A 20,277-nucleotide genomic window follows, 5' to 3' on the forward strand; every position below is an offset into this window, starting at 1 on the left:
GGAGGCCCTGGAAAGGTCCAGCCTCAGCCTTGAGGTTCCATCCCTCAAGGAGAGAGGCCCAGAGAACCAGACAGACTCGTTAGGCGCCACCCCCCCACCGACCTCCCCCCGCCCCCCGCCCGCCGACACCCAACCCCCACCTAGACACCAGCCACCCACCCGCTGGGTCCCTACCAATTCTCCTGCCTCCCCGCCACCCCCCTGCAGAATTCCTGGCTGCACTCCTGGCCCTGCTTCTTCAAGAATTCAAGGCCTCAATCCTTTTCCCTTGTGGCAGGGGAGAAGGGGCAGGCGCGGATGGTGACTTTTTCATTGGGTGACAACTCCACACCCTGACTTGTTTGTAAGTGTAGACCAAAATACATAGGATTACACTGGAAGCCAATTAATTTGAAATGCAGATATCAAGATATGTTTTAAAACCATATTTGTGATGAAACAATAAATATGCTACTTTATTAACCATTAACGAGATCTAGCAGCAGATATAAAATGGAGAAGAAGGGATGAGTGAGATTTTGAGAAATCTGCATCAACTTTGATGTGGTCTGAAGATATCAATGATTCCTACTGGAAACAAAGCCGCAGGTACTGCTGAATACAGGGCCTGTTGGGTAAGTTCCTCACTGAAGGAAATGCTAGCTTGTATAGGTAAAGGGCAGTGAAAATGAAGATGCAATTTTTTTTCCCACCCAAGTTCATGATAGTCACCCTGAATTCTATCCACGCTGCACCCCAGCTTAAGGTTTCTTATTGTGCTCCAGTTGAAGGAGGCAGGAGAAGGAGATGACAGAGGATGAGATGGTTGGATGGCATCACCGGCTGGATGGACATGAGTTTGAGCAAGCTCCGGGAGTTGGTGATGGACAGGGAAGCCTGGGATACTGCGCAGTCCATCGGGTTGCAAAGGGTCAGATAGGACTGATTGACTGAACTGAACTGAACTCTGCTCCAATAATTGGGGTATGGACAGTATACCACCAAACATGGAGTTCTGGGAGGGGCCAAGTAGCTAAGGGGAGGAATCCTAGACTCCAGGGAGATTCACCTGACCCCAGTAACCAATGAAATGTGGAAACAGGGGGAGAGGGAGGAGCCAGCTTACTTCCTGATTTCTCCATCCTCGGATCCTGGGTACTAGGGTTCTTGAGAGAAGAGGGTGGTCAGGAAGAGGAGAGAGTGAGCAGCTCAGCTGGAAGTGGATGCAGCGGGAAAGAGAGAGTGTGTGTTGTCAACTCTTGCTTGGTTATGCTGTGGTAACAAACAGCTTCCATTTCTCTAGGGTCTCATAACCACAGAGATTTTCTTGCTCACCTGCAGCTCCAGTGTGTATCACCTTCTCCAGGATCCAGGTGGAGACATTGCTGTTTTCACAGTAAACCGGGGCCCCTCAAAGGCCCATGTCTGGCTGGTTTGCAAGTCTGAGCTGTTCTTTTATTTTTTGCCACACTGCAAGATATGCAGGATCTTATTTCCCCCACCAGGGATGGAACTCACTCCCCCTGCAGTGGGAGCATGCAGTCGTAACCACTGGACCACCAGGAAAGTACCTGAACCATTCTTAATACTCAGTACTCACTGAAGCAGTTGCCCTGAATCCTTACACAACCCAGGAGGAGGGCTCCAAGATGAGTTCGATCTTCCCAGTGGACCCCAGGGGCTCAGAGAGGGAGCAAGACTCCCCATGGGTGGCCCAGCGGGATATAGCAGAGTAAGGACTCCTTGCTCCAAGTTCCCTGGAATGTTCTTGGTTCCAGGTCTTGAAGCCCCTCCCCGCTCTTCGCCTCCTGGAGCCTGGTGAGGCCTAGCTAATTGGCTGCTGGCACTGTTCCCCAAAGCAGGAGATACCAGTCAGGCCCAGGGGAATTCATACAGGACTTGTGGGTCCTCACCAACTCAAACTGCAACTCCTCCTTAGCCAGCTGTCTCTGGCAAGGGAGAGATGGGGCTCTGGTTTGAAGCCAGAGATTCTGAGACCTCAGGAGCATCTTGACTCCTTCCCAAGAAGCCTGGATGGGGCTCCCTGTCTTTTAGGCAGTGGTAAGAAGCCTCATACCTATCCTGGGTCTTGTGTGGGGGCTGGGGGAGGAATGATGTGGGAGAAGCCCCGCTGAGCCCCCACCAAAGGTTTATAGTCAGGCTGGGAGAGGTGGGCCCGTCATCATCACAAGCGAGGTGAGAAAGGCAGAATCGGGAAGATATTGGAAGGTGCTGTACTGCTGGCTTTTTAAAATTTTATTTTATTTATTTGGCTGCACTGGGTCTCGGTTGCAGCACGTGGGATTTTCAGTCTTCTATGCGGCACGCGAGGTCTTTAGTTGTGGCACTCAGGATCTAGTTCCCTGACCAGAGATCAAACCCAAGCCCCCTGCATTGGGAACTGGGCGTCTTAGTCTCTGGACCATCAGGGAGTCCCTGTGCTGCTGGTTTTGAAGGAGAAGGATGAGGCCACAAGCCAACAAATGTGGGCTGCTAGAAGCTGAAAAAAGCAAGGAAACAGATTCTTACTAGACCCACAAAAGGAACAGGTTTCTGACCGCGGACTGAATGAAAATGAATTTGTGTTAAGCCACTTGCCCCTTCCCAGGTGGTGCTAGTGTAAAAGAACCTGCCTGCCGATGCAAGAGATGTAAGACACGTAGGTTCAATCCCTGGCTTGGGAAGATTCCCTGGAGGAGGGCAACTCACTCCAATATTCTTGCCTGGAGAATCCCATGGACAGAAGAGCCTGGCGGGCTACAGTCCATGGGGGTCACAAAGAGTCAGACACGACTGGAACGACTTGGCACACACACTAAATCTGTGGTTATTTGCAGTGGTAGCTACAGGAAGGAGAAGGCGATGGCACCCCACTCCAGTATTCTTGCCTGGAAAATCCCATGGATGGAGGAGCCTGGTGGGCTGCAGTCCATGGGGTCGCGAAGAGTTGGACATGACTGAGTGACTTAGCACAAACACTAAATCTGTGGTTATTTGTGGCGGTAGCTACAGGAAGCCCAAACTGTGGGGTTGCACCAGCTCTTCTCCCAGGTCTTAGCAAGCCCTGCTGTTCCAGAAAGACAAGAAGTAATACCCGTGACCCTGCTTTACAAAGAGGCAGGGGTGGGAGCTTCATGAGGTCACGGGGTCATCTATAGTTTCTCCAGGAAAGGAAACCAGCCCCTTTGACTGGGGGTGGGGTGGGTGGGGGGCTGCAAGGTGAACAAGAGAGACAGGAGAGCGCCTTTTCAGAGCAGAGCAGGAGGGCCCACTGGGCTGCTCCCCGCAGCTGCCTGTTTTATCATGAGTCCTCCGAGCCCACGAGTCACGAGCTGGGAAGGGGTGCCGGGGTGCTGCTGCTCCGCCCCGCTGAGTCATCACGTGGTCTCTGGGAGGTCCCCCCACCTCTCCAAGCCTGTTTCCTCTTCTGTAAAATGCAGAGAATCAGTGGGACTTACCTGTAGTGCCCACCTGGATGTCGTGCATGTGTGAGAAGAGCTCAGCACCGGGCCAGGCACACAGGTGTCACCCTGCGTGTGTCCAGGTGCGCATGTACAGGTATGCCTGTGCTGGGACCTGTGTGCAGTTATATACGCAGCCTGGATGAGCATTCTGAAATTCAGCTTGTACTTGTCTCGCCCCTGTTCATAGCCCCCCTACTGCCCCAGGGAGAAGGTCACATCTTCATCGTGACCTCCAGGACCCAGCACCGTCTGGCACCTGCGGCCTCTCTGCCTCCCCAAGTCCCCAGCTTGCACGCGGAGATCCAGCCTTGCCTGCCTCCTCTCTGTTCCTTAAGTGGGTCATGTTCCCGTGGGCGTCCAGGCCTTGGCACACGCTGTTCTGTGCGAAGTATTCCTCCATTTGGAATACTTCTTTTTCCTCCTCACTGACTAGCTCCTACTCAGTCTGGGTTTTGAGAAGATGACCTCCTCCAGGTAGCCTTCCCTGACTGCTACCCCCACTGGGATGATTACCCCACCTTTGGCCTCACGGGTCCCTCCTTCCTATGTGCTCCCCTGGCCTCAGCACTAACCGCCAGGTTGGATAATCGCTTGTGAGCATCCTTTCTCCTTCTGAGGGCCTGTTCTGAGGGCAGAAACCTAGAATGCCTTGCTCTCCCCTGTCCCCGGCACTCCGCATGGGGTCTAGCCCAGAGCAGGTGCTCAGAACTTTGTTGAATGAATGAATGAGTGGGTGAATGAATGAATGAGTGGGTCTGGGTGCATGAGCGAGGAGGCTGCCATCACTTACTGGTGCACACGCGTGCTTTCTCGCTGCTGGAGGGATGTGCCACATGTGTTCCTGCAGGGAGAGATGGTGGTGGGGTCACGACTGTGCCCTGGAGGGGTCTGGAGCAGGGGGAGGCCAGAGCGTTCCGCTTCCCTCGCTGGTCTCTCCCCTGCGCAGACCTGGACTCAGGGAGTTGGCTTAACCGTGGGAGCGGGAGGAGAGAGCAGAGAGGTAAGAGGAAGGCAGACCCCTGCAGCCTTCAGCACAGAAGGCATTCCGCTCCTTCCTTCCTCCCTGACCTCCCCGTGACCTCCATCCCCCAGCCTGGGCCCTCCACTGAATGGGGGGAGGGGCACAGACCTCCCAGTGTCCCCAGGGGACACCAAGCCAGGCAGTACTTCTCCAGGCGCCCCCCACTCCTCACCACCCCCACCCCCGCCCAGCTCCAGCCGGTCCCGGGGAGGATCTGATTAGGCCAGGAGAAGGGCAACCTGGGGTGGGGTGTGTGGGGGCGAGGGCTGTCCGGGCGCTTAGCCCAGACTGCCTGCTTGCCGGGTCCCTCCCTCATGCCTGGGTGAGGCAGACCATGCCACCTCTCTGACCCTTGACCCTGTCATCTGCACAATGGCACCTCAGTCCTCCCTTGCAGTGCTGTAGCAATTAACGAGATCTTGTTTACAGAAGGCCTGACAGGGTGCCTGGTGCTAGAGGATGCTGAGTGCGTGTAATTTTGTCATCATTGACATCACCCCCGTCCCCCCCATTCCTCGCCCCCAGCCATGACCATCCTGCACTGAGATCCATGCAGGTCTGGCGCCAGCACACTCCTGGCACAGTGGGACAGGTCTGTCTGGCTCATCTTTATGTCCCCTACCTCTGGCATCAAGTAGGCACTCCAAAAATATGTTAAATGAATAAACCAGCAGACTCAGGTGGCGTAAAGCACTTACTGTCTCCGGGCCTCAGTTTCCTTAAGTGTAAAACTGTATGTCCACGAACTAAGACTCTTCCAGGTTCCTCCTGGAACCTTGTTGCTGCTGTGCTGAGGTTTGAGTCTTTTTTAAAAAATATTCATGCTAGCTCACACATCCCCAGGCCCTCTCACCTGGACGCACTGCCAGCCTCTCGCTTTTCTGCCTGTTTCTGTGCCTTGACCCCATTCTCCATCCCGTGCAGCTGGTGCAGGGGTCTTGAAACACAACAGTCTGCCTGTGATAGACTGGGGAAGATTGACGGCAGGAGAAGGGGACAACAGAGGATGAGATGGTTGGATGGCATCACCGACTGGATGGGCATGAGTTTGAGCAAGCTCCGGGAGTTAGTGATGGACAGTGAAGCCTGGCGTGCTGAAGTCCATGGAGTTGCAAAGAGTCAGACACGACCATGTGATTGAACTGAACTGTAATAGACTAGAGTGCGACGTGGCTCACAGGGCCCCACACGGCCCAGCCCCTGGGAACCCTTCCAGCCTCGTCGAAAGCCTCCACCAGCTCCGCTACACAGGCCTTCTCTCTGCCCCTCCTCTCCTGGGCCTCCCTGTACAGGCCCTTGGAACACAACATGCCGTTCCCTCACGCTGCCATGCTGCTCCCTCCCTCTTTAACTGGTGATTTGCACTCAATCTTCAGGTCTCCTCTCTAGGGCCCCACCCTCTGGGAAGCCCTCCTTAACCTCTCCTGAGACTGAGTCAAATTACCCCATTATTTCTTTAAAAATAAATATTTGTTGACCAACCTAGACAGCATATTAAAAAGCAGAGACATTACTTTGACATTACTTTGCCAATCAAGGTCTGTCCAGTTACAGCTATGGTTTTTCCTATTGTCATGTATGGATATGAGAGTTGGACTATAAAGAAAGCTGAGCACTGAAGAATTAACTGTGGTGCTGGAGAAGACTCATGAGAGTCCCTTGGACTGCAAGGAGATCCAACCAGTCCATCCTAAAGGAAATCAGTCCTGAATATTCATTGGAAGGACTAATGCTTACGCTGAAGCTCCAATACTTCGGCCACCTGATGAGAAGAACTGACTCATTGGAAAAGACCCTGATGCTGGGAAAGATTGAGGGCAGGAGGAGAAGGGGACGACAGAGGATGAGATGGTTGGATGGCATCACCAACTTGATGGACATGAGTTTGAGTAAGCTCCGGGAGTTGGTGATGGACAGGTAAGCCTAGCATGCTGCAGTTCATGGGGTCACAAAGAGTCAGATAGGCCTGACTGAGCGGCTGAACTGAACTGATTTATTTCATTTTTGGCTGTGCTGGGTCTTCCCTGCTTTGTGTGGGCTTTCTGTAGTTGCGAGGAGCAGGGGCTGCTCTGCTGCGGTGTACCGCCTTCTTATTGCAGTGGTTTCTCTTCTCGCGGAGCGTGGGCTAGTTGCAGCTCGTGGCTCTAGAGCTCTGTCTCAGTAGTCGTGGTGCACGGGCTTAGCTGCTCCGAGGCATGTAGGATCTTCCCAGACCAGGGATTGAACCCACGTCCCCTGCATTGGCAGGCAGATGCTTTACCACTGAGCCGCCAGCGCAGGCCCCACTCCATTATTGACTGCGTCTCTCTCCCAGCATCTGTTGTGATCAGAAAGCTCCCCTTGCTTGCGGGATCACTGTGTGTGTGTGTGTGTGTGTGTGTGTGTGTGTGTGTGTGTGTCCCACTGGGACCATGTGTTCCTGGAGGTCAGGCCTGGCCTGGCTCCTTCTTACGTTGCTACAAAACAGTGAAGAGCCTGGCACATAGGAGCTACCTGATAAAGGGTAGCCACTGCTGGCATCCTCCCCTCCACATCGGGAGCCTTTGAGGGGCGCTGAAGAGTGCCGGTACCCAAAGATCAGGTGACCACGTGGGAATAGTGTGGGCTGGGTGGAGGTTCGTGCTTGACCTTGGGGGAGGGGAGCACCCATGGTTGGGGGGTGGTGATCAGGACAGTGGCCGGGAGGGGGATGGCCTCTGGGTGCGCACACCCAGTCCCTGCCTTCTGCCTCGCATCATAGCCTGCTCTCAGGGAAGGGCCTGCGTTTGCCACGTTTTGGACTTCATCCCATTCTCCGAGTTTGGCCTCTGCTGGAGAGACCCGGGTCCTGAGGCTCGGGATGAATCCCGGTGCCACCACTCATTGCCGTGCATCCTTAGGCAGCGCCCTCCCCCTCTCTGGGCCTCTAGTTCCTCATATGGGAGATGGAGGCAATACCAGTCCCTGCTGCAGAGGGTGGGAGTTAGGGAGGTGCTCTGTGCCCAGCGCCCCTGCTGGGACAGGAGGGAGCTCACTGGGGAACTGGGACACAGGGAGCAACAAGGGCGTGGTCTTCAGGGGGTGCCCCTGAAACTGTTGTGTGGCTGGTCTGCAGCAGGCATTGGGGAGGGTAATAGAAAGAGCCTCAGAGTGGCTGCCGAAAGACTGTGAACGCTGAGTGCACGTGTGTGTGTGTGTGTGTGTGTGTGCCTGTGCGTGTACAGCTGCCGGAGGAGAGACTTCAGAGGAGAGGAGGGAGGGAGTGAGCTGGCAGAGCTGAGCGCTGCAGCAGCAGTGGAACCAGAGGCCCAGAGGCGGGAGCTGAAAGAAGCCTCCCAAGGCCACTGCAGTCAAAGCTGGAGAAGGAGGGGTGGGCCTGGCTGGAAGGAGGGGCTTCCCAGACCTGGGAGGGGAGGCTGGGGACCCTGGGCTGGGGGTCTGAGGACTCACAGGGTTCTTAGCATCCCTGGCGTGCAGGGCTTGCACTCTGCCGTTCAGAGGCCCCTGTCTGCATTCGAGCTCTGCTTGTCACTAGCTGTGTGACCCTGGGCAAGCCCTTTGCCTCTCGAAGCCTCCGCTTCTGTGGCTGCAAGATGGGAATGATGACAGACTATCCCTGTGTATTTCCTGGGGCCACCATAACAAAGTGCCACAGAAATTAGTTTTCTCCTATTTCTGGCGACTGGAAACCAAGAGCAAGGTATCAATAGAGTTGGTTTCCTCTGAGGCCTCTCTCCTGGCTCGTAGATGGCCACCTTCTTGCTGTGGCTTCATGTGGTCCTTGCTCTTCTTAGAAGGACACCAGACATTGGATCAGGGCCCACCCCAATGACCTCATTTTAACTTAATTACCTCTTTAAAGACCCCATGTTCAAACACAGTCACATCTAAGGTACTGGGGCTTAGGACGTCAACCTACAAATTTTGGGGAGGGGCTTAATCCAGCCCATAATACTGGGCTCCCTGCACACTGGCTAAAATAAAGGCTGAGGTATGAGTAGTTTGTCAGGGGCAAGAGTGAGGGTGGGAGATGGGAGAGTGAAATAAACGAGAAAAGAGAACTAACACAAACCCGCCTTCTCGAGTTCCCCGAGTTCCCCGAGTTCCCCGGTAAGGCTGCCTGGGTGCCCAGGCCCCAGGTTTGTCTGAGGTTCCTTATGAGATGCACCTCGGAGGAGGCATCCCAGAGCTCCTGTTCCCTGGGATCAAGGGTTGCCCTGAAGGTGTTACAGCTGATCTCCTCCGACTGCTGAGGGGGTTCGGGTGGGCGGAGGGACATCCCAGACAGGCAATCCTATTTCCACAGCTTGTTTCTGGCCCGGGTGTCCTAGCTCTCGGGAACACACCACCACCAGCTGGCTGTGGGCTCTGGGCACGTGGTTGGCTTGCCGCCGCATTCCATCAGGCCCCTGCTCCAGGGCCAGACAGTGGCTACTATGCTTGTGCTCTTCCCTTGCCATCAAGTCGGGCCCTTGGTCCAAGGCCCAGGGAGGATGGGACCCCATGTCCCCAGATGAAGAATTGCGTAAGGGCTAGGATGTGACCAGCTATGGTGTTCTGAGAGGCGTAACAGCCGATGGAGCACACATCTCCCTGAAAAGGGAGGCTTGGTCTCTGCCTGGGCTGGCTCAGGGAATAGTGTGGAGGCCGAAGTGACCCTGCATGGCCTCCCAGGGCAACAGCCACCACTGGGTGCGGGAAAGGGGCAGCTGCTAGGCTGACCCATGGAGACCTTTCGGGAATAACTGGCAGCCATAACCATCCACTGAGGGGCAGGACAAAGTGACTGTGAACTCCCAAAGCTTGATTTCTGCCCAGGATCCCTAAATCCTTCCTGATAGACCATCATTCCTCCTGGGCTCAGCTTCCCAGGTGGCTCAGTGGTAAAGAACATGCCTCCAAATGCAGGAGATGGGGGTTCAATCCCTGGTCAGGAAGATCCCCTGGAGAAGGAAATGAATGGCAACCCACTCCAGTATTCTGGCTTGGGAAATCCCCTGGACAGAGGAGCCTGGTGGGCTACAGTCCATGGAGTCATAAAAGAGTCGGACATGCCTGAGTGACTAAACAACAACTCCCAGGCTCAGGACAGGTGGACTGGGCTCTGGGTCAGACAAAGCCTTCTGGATGCACAACCCTGGGTGAGTCCTGTCTTCATCACCTCATCGGGCCTCAGGAGGACTGAGGGACTGAACAAGATGCTGGGGGCCTGGCCCTCAACGGGGTTGTTAGTCCAGCCAGGGCACAGAGCGGCCACCCAGGGGCCTACCTTGATTGCCGATCTGGTGTTCCTTCCACCACTCCTCAAGAGAAAGCGTGGGGGTCGTGGGAAGAGCGAGAGAATGGGAAAGGCAGGGAACTTATGCCCACTCCCCTCCATAATGCCCTGCACATAGTAGGTGCTTACTAAGTACATGCTGAATGACTGGGTGCAAGGATGGATGGACAAACGGACAGACAGGTAGGTAGATGTGGCCTTGCTCTGTTTTTTCCAAATCCCAACCACCCAGTCCAGCCCTTCCCTCCCCTTGCTAACCTCATTTGGTTGCTAGCCGTCTCCCGCTTTCATTTCTGCAGAGTCATTGCTCTCAACCCCGTGATGGGGCTGGGCGTGCCAGGAATCCAGAGAGAAGGAAACAGAACCTCAGAACTTCACCACTAGCTCCATTTTTGAGATGAGGAAACCGAGGCAGGGGGAGGGTCCTGAGGTTTGCTCAGCCCCGGCACAGCCCACCTCCCCAGTGGCCAAAGGCCCCCACCCTTGCCTGGCTCACCCACCACCATGGGATGGCTTTAGGCCTTCTCTGGCAGATTTGGGTAACTGGTTGGAAGGGGGGTGCAGGGGAGTGGGGAGAGTTCGGTCAGCAGATTGGGTTCCCTGAGTCATTCCCAGTCCTCCCAAAGATGTCCTAACTCAACCCACGTTGCTCCAAAGACACACCCAGCCCCGCTCTGGGGCCTATGGGCTGCCCCCAGCCCCCTCCCCTGGGTGAGTCTCTCCTCTCTTCCTCTCGGGCCCTTCTTACCCTTCTGCAGGGTCTGGAGTCAAGACCCAGGGACTCGCCTCCGACCTGGCACAAGTACTATGGCCTTAAGCAGGCCTCTGGCCCTCTCTAAGCCTCCGTGGTCCCAACTGGGGTGGCTGGCTATCTAAATCCCTTCTGACCTTGACCCTCCAGGCCTCCTGGCAACTGGAGCTCTGCTCTCCCTTCTCCCTCGGTCTGCACACCCCCTTTCTCTCTGGACGCCCCCCCACCTCTCCTTCTCCCCACTCTGCTCTCCCCTCTCCTGCCCACCCTCCTCAGAATGCCAGGAGCGCAGCTTTCCCTGACCTTGAGCAGACAGCAGGCTGGGAGCCTGCAGCTCAGAGCTTTGCAAAAGGGCCTCCGGTGATGAGAAGGCTTCCTGCTTTTCTGGTCCTGGGAGGCTGCCCTGTCCTTGCTGGCCCCCTCCCCGCACCCTTTGCCCCGCCCCGAGTTTACTCTTCTTGGCTTTTCTCATCTTCTCACTAGTCACTTCATTTGCCTGCGCGTGCTAAGTCCCTTCACTTGTGTCCTATGTGCGACCCTACGGACTGTAACCCCCCAGCCTCCTCTGTCCTCGGGATGCTTCAGGCAAGGATACAGGTGGTGTTTGTTGTTCATCCGTTAGAAGGTCAGCTCCCCAAGGGCAGGGATTTTTGCCTCTTGTCACTGCTGGTGGGTCCCCCAGCCCAAAACTGGTGCCCAGCACACAATGGGTGCTCAGCAGATACCTGATGAAGATTCTGCTCTCTAATGACAGTGGCTATTTATGGAGGATGTAATACTTGCACACTGCCTCTGATTAGCAAGCCCTGCATGCCCAGGACTGTGCCAGCCCCTTTGGGAAGATGGGGAAACTGAGGCTCAGAGAGGAAGAGCACAGAGGGGAGAGCTAAGGTCACACAGTGGTAACAGGTGGAGGCTGGATTCGAACCCACAGGTCCAGCCAACGGGACTGCGCTCTTGGTCCTCCCTCCCAGCAGGGATGAGGGTGCCGGAGCGGTTGCAGTTGCCACCCCGGACCAAAGGGGAAGCCGAGGTCCGTGGCTGGGGCCGGTCAGTCCGGCCCCCAGGCCTCCGGCCACGCCCCTTACTTGTGGACCCGGAAGACCCAGGTACTCTACCTGCCTCGGGTTCCCTGGAAGCCTCCCTCCCAAATCCGAGTCAGTCTGGGAACCAGCCCGCGCCACCCCCCTCCCCCGACCCCCGCCCCGCCCGAGGCGGAGCTTCGCCCGCGCCCACCGGGAGCCGGGGAGGGAGAGAGAAATGAGTTTTCCTGCCGCCCGGTGGCGGTGTCAATTGATCGGGCGCGGGCGGGGGCCGCGCGCCGGGCTGGGGGCCTCGCTCGCAGCTGCCGGCGCACAATTATCGGGAAAAAACTGGGGCGGCCGCTGCGGTGAAATTAGTTATCGATCTCTCGGCGGGGCCGCGGGGCCGCGCTCGGCGCTGACTGCTGCAGACCCGGGCCCAGCCCGCCGGGCGGGTGCGGCGAGGAGGGGGCAGGGATGTTGGAGATGGGGGGGGGGGCTCCCCCGCCCCTCCCCTCCCTCTCCGTCTCCCCGCGGCGCTCCTCCACCTCCTCCTCCTCTCCGCACCCTCCTCCCGGCCTCTCTGCCTCTCTCCTCTCCCCTCTCCCATTCATCCCGCCGCCGTGGTATCGACCCAAAGCCGACCCCGAGCTAACGGGCATCCTCCGCCCCCAGCACTGGCCGCCCCGCCTGGGCTTGGCACCCGGCGCCCTGTCTGAGTGCTGAGAACACCCCCAGGGTAGTCCCTGCCCCCCGCCCCGGAGAGCCCCCGCGAGCTGGCGGGGAGGAAAGCCTGTTCCCGGTAAGCCAGGGTTTGGAGCCCTGTTGCCTGGGAAAGTGTTTGATCCGAGCCTCAGTTTCCTCCCCTATAAACTGGGCAGTTCCTACATCTTGCTTGTTGGGAGGATAAAATTGGAGGCTTCGAGGAGTGCCTGCGCTGGTCGCCTGGAGGGAAGCGTGTTGGGGAGCTGATTTCACGTTTATACCGCTAGTTCTTCCCAGCGACTCTAGGAGACGTGTCATGTCCTCCTGTCCCCATTTTACAGATGAGTAAACTGAGCTCTGAGGGGGGGGAGTGCCTTATCCACCCCATTACAGCCAACAAGTGGCCCCATGACACCAGAACCCAGCTAACAGAGGGGAGATTGGAGAGGGGTGCTTCTCAGTGGGTGCTGACATATAAAAGGGGAAGGGGGATGGTAAGAGAAGAAGTGGGGGGTCAAGTCAGTTCCCCTGGGACCACATGGCTCAGGGCAGCCTCCAGGGAGCCTGGGGAGGGAAAGGGGGAAAGGGGAGGGGGAGAGGGCCTCTCTCTTTCCCAGTACTAGGCTTTCTACTGTGACTTTGGGAATGCCCTTGACCCTGTCCCAGGCCTTCTACAAAAAGGGGTTTGGACCTCATGTCCCACCAGGGAGAGATCGACAGGGTCTGGTCATGGAGCACTTGGAGTGTTCCAACAAAGGGCATTGAGGAGGAGGATAGCAGGGTCAAGTTCGCCCCCATGGCTGGAAGCCTGGTGTGCAGAAATCCTGCACTGAAGTCCTGACTCTGTTCTTGGTCTCTCTGCGCCTCAGTTTTCTCCCTGTAAAATGATCTCCACCAATGTAAGGGCAGTGGCTTTGGATTGGTTCAGCCCTGGGTTGAGTCTTCCTTTAAAGCTACAGTACCTTAGGTGCTGGGGCTTCCCAGGTGGCGCTAGTGGTAAGAACCTGCCTGCCAGTGCAGGAGATGTAAGAGACTTGGGTTCAGTCCCTGAGTTGGGAAGATCCCCTGGAGGAGGGCATGGCAACCCACTCCAAGATTCTTGCCTGGAGAATCCCGTGGACAGAGGAGCTTGGGGGACTACAGTCCTTAGGGTCACAAAGAGTTAGACACGACTGAAACGACTTAGCACCCGTGCGTCCATGCACATTGGGTGCTATCAACAAGCGGTTCAATCAAAGAGGCAGAATAGCCTAGCAACTTGGGGTCTTTGTGCTCCCCCTCCTAAGATTTCCTGGCTTCCCAAACGGGGCTCCAGAGATGGTGCTTGTTTTCTTTTTTGTTTGTTTTGGCCCTGCCACAGGGTGTATGGAATCTTTTTAATAGTTCCTCCACCAAGGACTGAACCCGTGCCCCCTGCAGTGGAAGTGAGGAGTCTTAACCACTGGACTGTTGGGAGGTCCCCAGAGGTGGTGCTGAAGGGGATGTGGCCCCTCTGTGGGCCACAGTAGCCCTGGACTGATGCTGGAGGAGAGGCAAGGCCAGAGCGCTGGAGGCTAACAGGCTGATTCTGCCTCTTCTGCCCGTGGGTTGCAGGGACCTTGGCAAAGGGGTCCTGAGATGAGGAAACCAGTGCCCCCTTGCTGTCTTTGAGGGCAAATAGAAACTTATGGGGAGCAGGGACCAGGGACTGCAGGCGGCCTACGGGGCCTGCGGCTGCCTTATGTTCTGTAAAAACTGACCCTCATTAAAAAAAGGGCTGGGGGGGGGGGCGGTTCCCAGCTAGCTCAGCCAGTAAAGCAGCCGCCTGCAGTGCAGGAGACCCTGGTTCAATCCCTGGGAAGATCCCCTGGAGAAGGAAATGGCAACCCACTCCAGTATTCTTGCCTGGAGAATCCCCATTGACAGAGGAGCCTGGTGGGCTACAGGCTAAGTGGTCGCAGAGAAACAACGGCAACAATAAAGACTAACCCTTATCCATTCTGGGAAGCAAGGTATATTCTATTTCTTGATTTGGATGCTGGTTAGTTATACCGGTGGGTTCACTTAGTGAAAATTCTTACAGCTGAATACCTAGCTGTAACTCTTCAGTTCAGTAGCTCAGTCGTGTCTGACTCTGCCACCCCATGGACTGCAGCACACCAGGCCTTCCTGTCCATCACCAACTCCCGGACTTTACTCAAACTCATGTCCATTGAGTCGGTGATGCCATCCAACCATCTCATCCTCTGTCATCCCCTTCTCCTTCTGCCTTCAATCTTTCCCAGCATCAGGGTCTTTTCCAGTGAGTCAGTTCTTCACATCAGGTGGCCAAAGTATTATCGTTTCAGCTTCAGCATCAGTCCTTTCAAAGAATATTCAGGACTGATTTCCTTTAGGATGGACTGGTTGGATCTCCTTGCAGAGGAGAGACTCTCAAGAGTCTTCTCCAACACCACAGTTCAAAAGCATCAATTCTTCGGCGCTCAGCTTTCATGTACATCCGTACATGACTACTGGAAAAACCATAGCTTTGACTATACGAACCTTTGTCGGCAAAGTAATGTCTCTGTTTTTTAATATGCTATCTAGAATTGCTCATAGCTTTTCTTCCAAGGAGCAAACGTCTTTTAATTTCATGGCTGCAGTCACCATCTGCAGTGATTTTGGAGCCCAAGAAAATAAATTCTCTCACAGTTTCCATTGTTTCTCCATCTATTTGCCGTGAAGTGATGGGACTGGATGTCATGATCTTAGTTTTTTGAGTGCTGAGTTTTAAGCCAGCTTTTAACTCTCCCATTCACTTTCATCAAGAGGCTTTTGAGTTCCTCTTCCCTTTCTGCCATAAGGGTGGTGTCATCTGCATATCTGAGGATATTGATGTTTCTCCCGGCAGTCTTGACTCCAGCGTGTGCTTCCTCCAGCCCGGGGTTTCACATGATGTGCTCTGTGTGTGTGTGTTGTCACTCAGTTGTGTCCGGCCCTTTGCGACCCCATGGACTGTGACCCACCAGGCTCCTCTGTCCACGGGATTCTCCAGGCAAGAATACTAGAGTGGGTTGCCATTTCCTTCTCCAGGGGATCTCCCCCACCCAGAGATGAACCCAGGTCTCCTGCATTGCAGGCGGATGCTTTGCCATCTGAGCTACTAGGGAAGGCCCTAGCATATACTCTTCCTGTAAGTTAAACACGGTGACGGTATACAGCCTTGACGTACTCCTTTCTCAATTTGGAACCAATCCGTTGTTCCATGTCCGGTTCTAACTGTTGCTTCTTGACCTGCATACAGGTTTCTTAGGAGGCAAGTAAGATAGTCTGGTATTCCCATCTCTTGAAGAATTTTCCACAGTTTGTTGTGATCCACACAGTCAAAGGCTTTAGGGTAGTCAATGAAGCAAAAGTAGATGTTTTTCTGGAATACTCGTGCTTTTTTTCTATGATCCAGCTGATGTTGGCAGTTTGATTTCCGGTTCCTCTGCCTTTTCCAAATCTAGCTTGAACAGCTGGAAGTTCTTGGTTCACATACTGCTGAAGCCTAGCTTGGAGAAATTTGAGCACTAGCATGTTAGATGAGTGCAATTGTGTGTAGTCTGAACATTCTTGGGCTTCCCTGGTTGCTCAGCTGGTGAAGAATCCGCCTGCAATGCAGGAGACCTGGGTTCGATCCCTGGGTTGGGAAGATCCCCTGGAGAAGGGAATGGCTACCCACTCCAGTATTCTGGCCTGGAAAATTCCATGGATTGTACAGTCCATGGGGTCACAAAGAATCAGACACAACTGATCGACTTTCAAATAAATAAAATTTATTGAACATTCTTTTTTTTTTTTTTGCATTGCCTTTCTTTGAGATTAGAATGAAAACTGACTGTTCCCAGTCCTGTGGCCACTGCTGAGTCTTCCAAATTTGCTGGCATATTAAGTGCAGCAATTTAACAGCATCATCTTTCAGGATTTGAAACAGCTCAACTGGAATTCCATCACCTCCACTAGCTTTGTTCATAGTGATGCTTCCTAAGGCCCACTTGACTTCCCACTCCAGGATACCTGGCTTTAGGTGAGTGATCACACCATCATGATTATCTGGGTCATTAAGATCTTTTTTGTATAGTTCTTCTGTGTATTCTTACCACCTCTTCTTAGTATCTTTTGCTTCTCTTAGGTCCATAGTGTTTCTGTGTTTTATTGTGCTCATTTTGCATGAAATGTTCCCTTGGTATCTCCAATTTTCTTGAAGAGATCTCTAGTCATTCCCATTCTATCGTTTTCCTCTATTTCTTTGCATTGATCACTTAGGAAGGCTTGCTTATCTCTCCTTGCTATCTTTGGATCTCTGCATTCAGATGGGCATATCTTTCCTTTTCCCTCTGTCTTTCGCTTCTCTTCTTTTCTCAGCTGCTTGTAAGGTCTCCTCAGACAACCATTTTGCCTTTTTGCATTTCTTCTTCTTGGGGACTTTTTTTTTAAGTCTTTATTGAATTTGTGACAATGTTGCTTCTGTTTTCTATTTTGGTTTTTCAGCCTGGAGGCATGTGGGATCTTAGCTAACATTCCAGGTTCCTATGCAGTATTGTTCTTTACAGCATCAGACTTTACTTCTATCACCAGTTACATCCACAACTGGGTGTTGTTTTTGCTTTGGCTGGGCCTCTTCTTTCCATCCGGAGCTATTTCTCCACTCTTGTCCAGGAGCATATTGGACACCTACCGACCTGGGGAGTTCATCTTACAGTGTCCTATCTTTTTGCCTGTTCATACTGTTCTGAACACCTAGAGGTAACTGAGGCCCAGAGAAAGTCAGTGCCCTGGCTAGGTTCCCCGGCACTAAGACAGAGCCAGATTTGAAACAAGACCTGCCTCCCTGGCTGCAAGGCCCTCTGTTTTCTGTGACACTCCTCTCCCTCCCGCCCCATCTGACATTCCACCTGCCATCAGTATGCAGGAGGGTGAACAGAGGCGCGCAAATGGGGAAGGAGGGGAGGAAGAAGTCAAGGGGTAAGTGTCCTGAGCACCCTCTCCCCAGCCACCAGGCCCATCCCAGCCTCATTCACTCACAGGGGACTCTTGGCCCCTCACCAGACTGTCGCCCTCTTGCCTCTGAGCTTTTCCCGATGTTGCAGGCCTGCAAACCCTCTGGGCACTGGGCCCTGAGCTGGGCTTCAGGGATGCAACTGTGAACCAGGGCCCACAGTCCCTGCCCCTGGGATGCTTTCCATATAGCATGAATGTGTTGAGCGCCTTTACTTAGGCTTTTATAAGCACGCAGGTACAGATGAGTACGAGCTTCCCTGGTGGCTCAGTGGTAAAGAATCTGCCTGCCAGTGCAGGAGATGCAGGTTCGACCCCTGGGTTGAGAAGATGCCTTGGAGAAGCAAATGGCAACCCACTCTGGTATTGCTGCTGGGAGAATTCCATGGACAAAGGTGCCTGGAGGGCTACAGTCCATAGGGTCTCAAAGAGTCGGACACACCTTAGTGACTAAACAACAACATACAAGCACATGTGTTCCTCTTTGTGCTTGGAGTTCTCCATAAGATGGTGCGTGCATAAGGTGTACGGATGTGAGAGGTGGACGGTGAAGAAGGCTGAGCCCCGAAGAATTCATGCTTTTGAACTGTGGTGTTGGAGAAGACTCTTGAGCGTCCCTTGGACAGCAAGGAGATCCAACCAGTCCATTCTGAAGGAGATCAGCCCTGGGTGTTCATTGGAAGGACTGATGTTGAAGCTGAAACTCCAATACTTTAGCCACCTGATGCTAAGAGCTGACTCATTTGAAAAGACCCTGATGCTAGAAAAGATTGAGGGCAGGATGAGAAGGGGACGACAGAGGATGAGATGGTTGGATGGCATCACCAACTCAGTGGACATGGGTTTGGGTGGACTCCGGGAGTTGGTGATGGACAGGGAGGCCTGGCGTGCTGTGGTTCATGGGGTCGCAAAGAGTCGGACCGACTGAGCGACTGAACTGAACTGAACTGAAAAGATGGCACTGGAAAACCCGGCTGAACTTTTTGGCCGCCCTCTCCGCGTGTATCTGTGCGTTGCGTACATGGGCATGGCTGTGCACGTGTACACGCACTGCTCAGCCTGCACGTTCACGTAGGTATAAGCGTGGGTAGCCCCGTATAGGTATGAATAACTGTGTACCCATGTGCACGTGCTCACTTATGTAAATGTGCATCTTTATGCGCGTTGTACGTGCCTGTGTACATCTGTTTGTACCTGGTTTTCAGTGCACGTTTGTGTGGCAGGTGGAACATCCCCTTGAATGCTTAGAAGCACATGGGATGGGCATCTCTGTGGACGCACGGAGCTGCAGAGATGTGCAGGACGGGGCTGTGTGTCTGGACACCGGCTGTGTATTTGCATTCTGAGTGTGTGATGTGTGCATGCTGGCACGTGTGGCATGTATGCGGTGCAGGTATACACCTTTGTGGTTCCAGGCCTTCCCTGTGTGTGTGTGTGCCCGTGCGAGTCCTCTACGTGTGTGCACGTCGGTGTAGGGAGCGCCTCCCTAGTGCACGCGCATTTCCAAGGTTGTGTATGTTCGTGCCTGTGTCTGTGTTTGCCTCCATGCCCGTTCTGAGCATGAACACAGCGCCCTGGGTGTGTGCCACCCCACGTCCATTAGGGAGTACAGCACACTGCCGTGGGGAGGAGGGTGCTTCCCCATCTTCCAGCAGAGCTCAAGAGAAGACAGACCCGGGCAGGGCTTGGCTGCCTCCTACCTGGTACAAAATGCTGAAGAGGGAGGTAGAAGCTGGCCAGAACTGCCAGCTGCCCGCTGCAGCCAGCCGGGGTCCAGGGAAACGGCCTTCTCCCCACACCTCCTCCGGGCCGCTAGGGATGGCAGGGGCAGGAGACAGCAGGTGGTCTTGCCGAGCAGGCTGAGGCCTCCCCCGGGCCCCTTGCCAAGGGAGGCTTTCCTGAGTCTTTGAGCCGCCGCCTGCCACCTCCCTGTTGGGGCCTCTCACACCTGTGCCCCTGCCTGTCTGCTGTGAGCATCGTAGGCTCCAGTGGCAGGCCGTGTCTGTCACCTCGTGACTTTTTCTCCACTCCCATCTCCCTGGCTTCAAGGCCCAGATCGGGACTGGGCCAAGGCTCTCCTCTGAAGCAGCTGGAGCCTCTGGTGAAGGCAAGGTGCACAAGAACATCCTTCCTTTTTTTTAAAAGTAAAAAAAAATTTTTTAAATTGAAGGATAATTGCTTTACAGAATTTTGTTGTTTTCTGTCAAACCTCAACATGAATCAGCCATAGGATTACATATATATACATACATATACCCCCTCCCTTTTAAACCTCCCTTTCATCTCCCCCCTCCACCAATCCCACCCCTCTAGGTTGATACAGAGCCCCTGTTTGAGTTTCCTGAGCCAGACAGCAAATTCCTGTTGGCTATCTATTTTGCATATGGTAATATAAGTTTCCATGTTACTCTTTCCATACATCTCGCCCTCTCCTCCCCTCTCTCCATGTCCATTAAGTCTGTTCTCTATGTCTGTTTCTCCATTGCTGCCCTGTAAATAAATTCTCCAGTACCATTTTTCTAGATTCCATATATATGCCTTAGAGCACGGTATTTGTCTTTCTTTCTGACATGCTTCACTCTGTATAATAGGTTCTAGGTTCATCCACCTCATTAGAACTGAATCAAAGGCGTTCCTTTTTATGGCTGAGTAATATTAAAAAAACTATTTATTTATTTGGCTATGCTGGGTCTTAGTTGCAGCACACAGGATCTTATATCTTCACTGAGGTATTCAGAATCTTTAGTTGAGGCATGTGGGATCTAGTTCCCTGACCAGGGATCGAACCTGGGCCTCCAGCCTGGGGAGTGTGGAGTCTTTGCCACTGGACCACCAGGGAAGTCCAGTGCATCCCTCCTTAAGCTGCTGGCCTGGGTGGTAGTGATGGAGCCCACTGTGCAGAAAATGAGCTTGTTCATGCTTTTTCTGTCCATGGGAAGCTCTGTGGTTCCTAAGGTAGGTCTGTGATGGTCTTCCGTCCACCACAGCTTGCTTCTCCCCCATCCCCATCCAACTCCCTCATACCTTTGGGGTTCCTGTACCCTGGTCCCTGGGGTCTCTCCTCACCTGGCACAATA

At 54.1% G+C, this 20,277-nt stretch overlaps 1 long non-coding RNA gene across 2 annotated transcripts; it reads left to right on the forward strand.

The window, feature by feature from the left end:
* Window positions 1–128: 128 nt before the first annotated feature.
* LOC132659371 (uncharacterized) lies at window positions 129–19,717 on the forward strand. Of its 2 annotated transcripts, XR_009599728.1 has the most exons (3): window positions 129–963; window positions 1,283–6,381; window positions 16,029–19,717. It is a non-coding gene; the product is annotated as an uncharacterized LOC132659371 (long non-coding RNA). The 2 variants fall into 2 exon arrangements; XR_009599727.1 differs by having other exon boundaries at window positions 129–6,381.
* Window positions 19,718–20,277: the final 560 nt, after the last annotated feature.

The sequence above is a fragment of the Ovis aries genome, chromosome 3 (assembly GCF_016772045.2).
Source record: "Ovis aries strain OAR_USU_Benz2616 breed Rambouillet chromosome 3, ARS-UI_Ramb_v3.0, whole genome shotgun sequence".
Lineage (NCBI taxonomy): Eukaryota > Metazoa > Chordata > Mammalia > Artiodactyla > Bovidae > Ovis > Ovis aries.